The sequence below is a fragment of the Colias eurytheme genome, chromosome 4 (genome assembly GCF_061535395.1).
Source record: "Colias eurytheme isolate Ceu_HAF_F1 chromosome 4, ilColEury1 Martin Lab GWU primary, whole genome shotgun sequence".
Classification (NCBI taxonomy): Eukaryota; Metazoa; Arthropoda; class Insecta; order Lepidoptera; family Pieridae; genus Colias; species Colias eurytheme.
In genome coordinates this window covers 4,140,541-4,148,499 of record NC_142983.1, presented here as the reverse complement: position 1 = coordinate 4,148,499, position 7,959 = coordinate 4,140,541, and the positions used below count along the sequence as shown (strand labels likewise).

General features: G+C 32.9%; 1 protein-coding gene across 4 annotated transcripts in view; it reads left to right on the top strand.

The window, feature by feature from the left end:
* The first annotated feature begins 445 nt into the window (after nucleotides 1-445).
* LOC149908868 (protein turtle-like) overlaps nucleotides 446-7,959 on the top strand; it is a 51,095-nt gene continuing 43,581 nt past the window's right edge. For 3 of the 4 annotated variants that reach the window (XM_090120450.1, XM_090120451.1, XM_090120448.1), the window contains exon 1: nucleotides 446-852. The gene's annotated coding sequence lies outside the window, so the exon portion shown is untranslated. The remainder of the gene's footprint in view (nucleotides 853-7,959) is intronic. The other variant, XR_016458655.1, reaches the window with a different exon arrangement.

The following is a 7,959-nucleotide window of genomic DNA, read 5'->3' as shown; positions in this document are numbered from 1 at the left end:
AGAGTGTAAAATGAATGTGACCTAACATCACAGTTGCATAGACACCGCGGCACATTTCGTGAGGGTGAAATGCCACTCCCACACTCGGTTAAATATTTGTGTGGACTACAAAGTAGGTCAAACCTGTAGCAACTTTTATTAATTATGTAGATGGACATACTCTCGCAGCTTTGCAACACCCACGTTATGTAAGAAAATGTGAATCCTCTTAAATCTAATTCAATTTCCCTAAAAACTTTCATGGGCCATCGCTGCAGCTACACTGCATTCTATTTAAACGTATTAAATTATTCATAATGGTTTCGGTACTGCAGTCGGTAGAGATACTCGTTTGCGTGAGGATGCTTATCCCATTGCAGTTAGAGGGCTTGTTACGTCAAGAGCTCAGACTTCATACAAAAATTGTTTTTAGTATAGATATGTGTAAAGGTTTTATGTAGTTGACTTTTCCGAGTGGTAGGCGAGCGGCGAGGTGTGGCGCTTGCGCGCGGCTCGCGGGAGGGCGCTGGCGTCGCCGCCGCGGCAGTACCGTGCGCGTCGCCCGCCGAGATTTACCTGCTACTCGTCGCCCGCTCACCTGGCACATTGATCGCGGACGATCTCATTCAAAAACATCGTGCAGCCATGATTTGTCACACCGATGAGACAATCATAGTGTTTCAATAGGTGTTTAAGTGATGATTTCCGGTTAAATGTCCGTTTGGATGTCCAGCGCGGTAGTAAACAACCGGTCCAGATAGGAGGCTGCGTCTGCCTCACGCCCGGCTGTAGTGGAATGCGGCAATTTTAACAACTGCGGACCTCGGGACCCATATACGAATTGGGATTGTCCGGCTGTTTCTTAGAAAAAAGGTAAGCTCTATTCATAGAAAATGTAACATTCCTTTTAGATCCGTGTGAAATATTCACAAAAAGGTGTGACTATAGTGCTAAAAAATTTGAACATTGATTTATAATGGGAATTATATTATTTTTAGAAGGATTGGTGTACGAATTTTTTAAGTTGTAATATTATGTCCATCCAAAGAAAATAATATTTGCATATTTTCATCGTGGCGGTTACAATTATCGTAGCGCGGCTACGGCTAAAATGAATTAATCCGATGAAATATACAAATTCGTGCGACACGAATTTTCTTTTTAAAATCGTATTCAACATTAACTTTCATTATTAATAATTCTTGTAAGATATTATCATTATCTAATTTGTTTAGGTACTTGCGTGTGACACACAATAATTTAAACAAATTCATGAAGAAAGTGCAAGTTTTTTTTTGTTGAATTTATATTTTTGGTTTTATGGCATTCAAATGCTTTATAAATATAAATTTATAAAGAATAGAAAAAATTCGATCGGAATGGCGCGAAGGATGCGGGTTCGTGTCCCGCCTCGTGATCGAATTTTTTCTATTCTTTATAAATTTATAAGTGCAAGTTTACTTAAAAAAGCATATAAGGAACGTGAAATAATAAATAAATATATAAAAAATTCAACACATCTCTAAAATTCATAAAACACATCTCTAATTAGCTTTGTACTACTTCAGAGTTACGTAAGAAGTTAATTGGTTTCTAGCTTATGGGACTAGTAATAATTGTTTCGTGATGTTATTTTGAATTAAATATTTTTGCGACATAATATTTTGTTTGTTTAAATTTGAAACCGCCAAGAATAAATACGTTCATTCAGTTCAGTTATTCGCTTATTCAGTAGTTAAACACAAAAAGTTCAGTATAGTGTTACATTTATTTTCCCACGCTTTTCATGCATTGTGCATTAATGATTTCAAAGCTCATAATTATTCGTGATGGCAGAAAAGTGAAACCAACCGATTCAAACAATTACAAAATAAAGCGGAACGAGCAATGTTAATGCAATAAACGGAAACTAGCTGGAATTCTTGTAATAATATTACACAATAGCTTTGACACTAAACTCTATCACATCACTCTACTTGTGGCCAGGTATTAATAACACCAATTGAAACTGGGCCATGGTTTGTAATACATAACGATTACGATAATATTCACAGTGTTATGTTAAACTACATAATGCTTTTTCAGGCAATATGTATGTTACCTATAAAACTACGAACAAAAAATATTAATTAGTAATTTGTATGTATGTATAATAAATGAATATTTTTTGCTCCAAGTAGTTAATGTGTTATTTAGCTGAACAAACTGAATCTCAAATCTATTCAAGTAGGATTTTAAAACGCAAATAAATGAATCGCTTTCTTTTCGTCGGGCTATAATTTCTTGGAGATGTATTCATTGCTCTCGATCTCACGGTTGCGACCTACCTCTGAGAACAAAATACCAAATATGCATTGTGCAGATCCTTTTACAAATGTGCCGACATTTTGCCTGATGCCTATCGTGCGATGCTTGGTTACGTATAACTTACAAGCTTACAAATCATCTTATCTTGAAAACGTTTTAATAAAAAATGAAATAATAATATTTCAGTGTCGTTATAAAAACTTCAGATCAATTTATATAAGAAAAAATAGCATCAAGTATTCTCATGAGAGGCAATATTGTTTCGCTGCTGCGATAAGATACAATATTTTAATAGAGCGAGCGATACACATCACATTATTAAAATCGTATCCGTTATTTAAAAGTAAATATAAAGCTGGTATTGGGCCGTTGGATAAATTGATTTTCAGCCTCTGAATGTTATGTAACTCTACCGCGTAACGACTTACAAAAACATTTCGTGTGCTTTAATAAATTAATCTAGACTATAACTTTATTTTACCCCAACGGCCAACGTTTTGACCTGATTTTGTGACCTTTTCTTTTAATGCCCGATTTGTGGTTATGATATTGTACGTAATCATAATACGTATTAGGTACTAATTAAAGTTCGCTCGCGTCCACACTCCACTTCTAAAATGTTTACTTTTCCTATTTACTAAGTTAGCCTTTGAATACTTTAACGGTAATTCAATTCTCGACGACGGAATTTCATTAACACGGATATTACCGTCAAGTTGTGAGCGTCTAGCTTGAACAAAAAAAAACTCGACTGCTCCTCACAATGCTATCTTCCCAAGGGAAACGAGTCGATTAAAGTGTTAACAGGATAAACAAACTGTAAAAGAGATCGCGGAACATTAAAAAATCATTACCTTTGATGATTGAAACTTTGATAAATAATCATTTAAAAGCTACGTTTGGTTTGTACGTATAATTTTCGTAGTGCCCAGCTTAGACATCCATTCTGTTGCGAAAGATGAAACTGCCCAGAACTGTCGGGCGTTGATTAAACGTCTAAAAACAAACCCTTTCTTTGTCACTAAAACGTATGCGCTTTCTCATCCTTAATATAGCTGAAGTCAACGAAGCGTGGTTACTTTGTACCACTTACGAGGGGTCGCCTCCGTTCCAGATTAAAATTCTCACCATGCTTAAGTAACATGTGCGGCGCGGCCTCACCGAAGACATTTCGCTCTGATTTATTTAATGTATCCTCACATTGCTCTACTTCCAACATTTAGCACAAACAGAGTTTAGTTTTTTGAGATAACAAGTGTTTTTAAATCGAATTGTAGAGAAATTTATAAATTGAGAATTATCCTATTTTTGAATTGCATACTTTTGTTTGTGTTTACTGTCGGAATAACTTCTTTATTCAACATATGTATATAAAGAAGTATCATGAATGATACCTTAGTACATAATACCTACCTATATGAATTTAGGTAGTTTAAACTTAAAATAGTAACGTGATGCGACGACGTAGGTTTTTTTGGTTTTTAACGTAGATTAAATTCTATTTATTTTATATTAAATAAGCTTTAGAATGAAGAATTATTTCATCCTATTTCTATTTTTAGGAATTAGCGAGTGCTCCGCTAATCCTACTACGCAGTAAATGTGGTGGATTACTTATTCACTAGTCCGTTTCAATATAAAAGGATTACAATAAAATGGGGATAAAATTTTAATAAAAACTCTCTAAATATTTGTTACGGGCGCGGAAATATAAAATACCAATACATATTAGTATTGTATTAAACATAAGTTACATTATATTTTGTATTTTGTAGGTACTTATAGTGAAAAAACTCTAGAACACACCCAAAATTTAGCGTCATTGGGACAAAGTTTATGGTTGAATATTTTCGCCAGCAATAACATTGTTAAATTTAAAAAAGTAATGTTAATTTATTATTTAAGAATGGTTTCATTTTCATATCATAGTAGGCCTCAAATGGTCACGCAATGTACGTAATATAATTAGGTATTTTCTATTTGAAATTCATACAGTACATTTAATTATTTTTTAAAGATGAATACGCCAATATTCAATATATATGCTAACAAGAGAAACTGTTATCTTGTAACTTGGTTGACTTATGTATAAATCTTAATTGCGCTTTTACATAATTCAGCAGTTATGTTATTTTAAAATAAAGGCCCATATTACATTGTTGTTTATAATTAACATGGTTTTCGCTCTCTATTATAAGTAAATTTCGTTATAGACTAGTCACTATCCTCTAAAATATATTTCTTAATATTTACGAAGAGGAACGTATAAATTGTTCGAAATACAATCCTGAAATACATCGGTATAACTTTAATTATTCTGAAACTTAGCAACTTCATGAGAATACATGTACAATACAACACTTCACAAAAGTAACATTCGAATGGAAATTATACAAATATATGCATACAGTATGATGAATAAAGGAATTCATAATAAAACCAAGTACGAACCGAAAGGAAACAGATGATATAAGATCAAAGAAAGGCTTCCAGGTAACATGGGAAACGCTCGGTGAAAATAAAAATGTCTGCCAACGATTGTTTTAAACTTCCCACGGCTATTGTGAAACGTGATATGGTAAGCTATTAATTAAACTATATACTATACCGTTGGTATGAAAATTATCAGCGACACGTTCGATATAAATGGTTACGGGCGCATTAATTATGCATAATTGTGTCTCGCAAATTAAAATTGTTAGTGAACCCGTGAAGTTGTTCGAAATGTTTTAATTGCAAATAATTAATCGCCGAAATAATACTGAATTTTATGAATAATAACTAGAATGTTGCATTCATTGTTTCGTCTTTATCTCATTAATTTATTTCTACAGAAATACTGATTACTTTATCTATTTATGTAATTTGCGTCTATATATATGTATATAGTACCCATATGACTAGTCATCCACCCACGGACCCGCTCGCGTGCACAGTGCACACCATATTATTGCGCCCCAGCTATTTCCTATACAAATTTCTGCCCTCTATAAGAGCCCCTTCAAGTTTTATTCTTGTGATAAAAGTCTCCTATGACCTTTTCCAAGGTTTAATCACTATTCTCAAATAAATCAAGAACAGTTCAGCCGTTTATAGCAAGCATAGAAGTATACAAACTGCAGAATGTATGTTATCATGATTATTAGAAATTATTTTAATATCAGTAACTAATCAGTGTTACGTTAAAACTATTAATTCTGTCTTATAAACTTAATGGGTTGCTCGTGTTAAGCTGTCCGGATAAGTGTTTTGAAATTACGTTTGTACTGTAAATTAGAGTGCAGACGTACTGAGAAGTAAGACCAAGAAACGCCATTTGTAGGCGTCAAGTGTTTGCAGAAGAGAGCTGTTGCGGCGCCGCTAATGAGATGGGAAACCTCAAATGCGATATTTACATGGTTCATTTACACGTTTAGTACTGTAACTATTGAGTTTTATGGGAATTTGATTGTCTAGTACGTACCTACGAGCGCAGAATATTACCAAACCGAAAGATCTTCATAACCTGTTATTTTTTGTCTAACTCAACCAGTTCTACCTCTAACATCTTTTCTAACACTCTCGAAGTACGTTACGTTTGGATTTTTTAAAAATTTGTATAAATCTAAGTAACACAGAAATAAATTTAAGTCAAGTAGATCAATATTGATTTATTCTATTATTAAATTAAATAAAAAAATGTTTTTTTTACATTTTTTATCATACCTTTAATGTGCGTTTTTAATTATTAACTTTTAAAATGATGTGCCTTGTGAATAAATTATTTTTATTTATTCGATGAAACACCTTTCAATCAGGTTTTAAGCATAATCAATTAATCAATAATTAACTTATTATGGACTTGTAGTATAAATAAAATATACCTATATTTTAGGCTGAAATGCCTTATCTATTTTGAATGTCCACACCCAACAAGCTCCATTCTATAGTAAAAGAAATTCATAAATTAAAAACGTAAATTATTGTTATCAGCCTATTAATTAAATTATTCCATCTATTTAATAATAATATTAACATGTCTATTGTCTGTATTGTACTTTTAAGAAATAGCTCTGTTTAATTGGTGCATGCTGTGTTAACCTTTAATTATTTGTTACTTTCGGCAAGAACATAATATCTTTATGCATGTAATATTTATATTGTAAGAATCACTGTAAACAATTAATGTTGGTTGACCAAATAAATAAATAATAATAATGTCAACTTTTTTTCTATTAAATCTTTTAAACATTCTCATTGGTGAAGTGAACAAGTGCAAAAGGTAGAGTTGACTTCAGGGCCTTTTTTTCAGTGTTACACTTATTCCGTAAACAAAATGCACAATCTCGTTGAAGCATAAACATCTTCGTTACATAATTTCAATTGACGGATATGAAGTGGTCAAGGCGGGCCAAACCTGCTGCGAGCCGGTTCGATGCCCGGTCCGAGCACTTGTCGCGGCAGCCGGCCTATGTACGTAATTTCGTGATAAATTGATACCATAGGTACATGCTCGGTTCATGTGAATTTCAAGGACATCTGCTTATTCCCTGTGAATTAATATGGCTGAGTGCACGCAATATTGTAAACGTTATAGGTACTTAGATAGAGCAGGTACAATAACACCGTGTCACCGTAATGTATTGGATGACACGTAACATCAAAGTTCAAGCGACAGGTATAAATTACCCTACTCTTTATTCTTACAAAGTTAATACAAGTGCGTTTATATAGTACAGCTCAAAAGGCTGTGAAGGAAAAGAAACGAGGAGACGCGATATCGTAACATATAGAAAACAAATGAAATAATATTGTAAAGTTATAAGTTATACATGCCTCCAAAAGGGTATACGGGTAAATAAATTTAATTTTCTAACATATTATTGTCTAATTACTAACACATATTTATTATACAATATCTACATAGACAACTCGAAGTTCGAATAGAGCCTTTGAACTTTGTGGATTAGCTCTATGCTCTATAAAAATTAATTCAATTATGTAGAAGCCAATCTGTTTATTTAATAGTTCAGATCAAAATATGGGTAGTGAAGATATTATGATAATATGTACATATAAACTCTTCATTCATAAGTGCCAAATAAAAAGGATAAAAAGAAAAAATTGTATGGTAAACAATGTATAGTAAACAAGATAAAACCATATTAAACAAAGGGAAATTCAAGATAGTGTTTACCGTGTAAGAGGTTAGTCGAATAAAGACATTGCATCTGTACCTATAGTCGAGGCGAAGAGCGTATTTGCGAACAGCGTTGTTTGCTGTCAATAAGCCATTGCAAATAGCCTTAAGACGACACTCCGCCTCTAAACGCTTTAGGAATTTTCTGGAAATTTTATTACAGCCTCCAAGAAATTTAGAACACGATGATTGGATAACGAGTTAACCTACTTGTACAATGATTTCTCATGGCATCATTGTTTTGTCTTGGAAATTAGCAAAAATATTATACATACAATTATGTACTTTTAAGCATACAATGCGTTTAGGTTTCACATGAAAACCTAACTATTGTGCAGCTTCTTTTGTTGTTATGACACCTCACTCAGAAGTCAGAACTCATCAATATGATGAACACCTTAGATGAACATATTATTCCTTAAAAAATGGTTATAATATTTTGTATGTTTTCTAATGTTATTAATAATGTTCTGCCCAATAATGTCTTTATACAG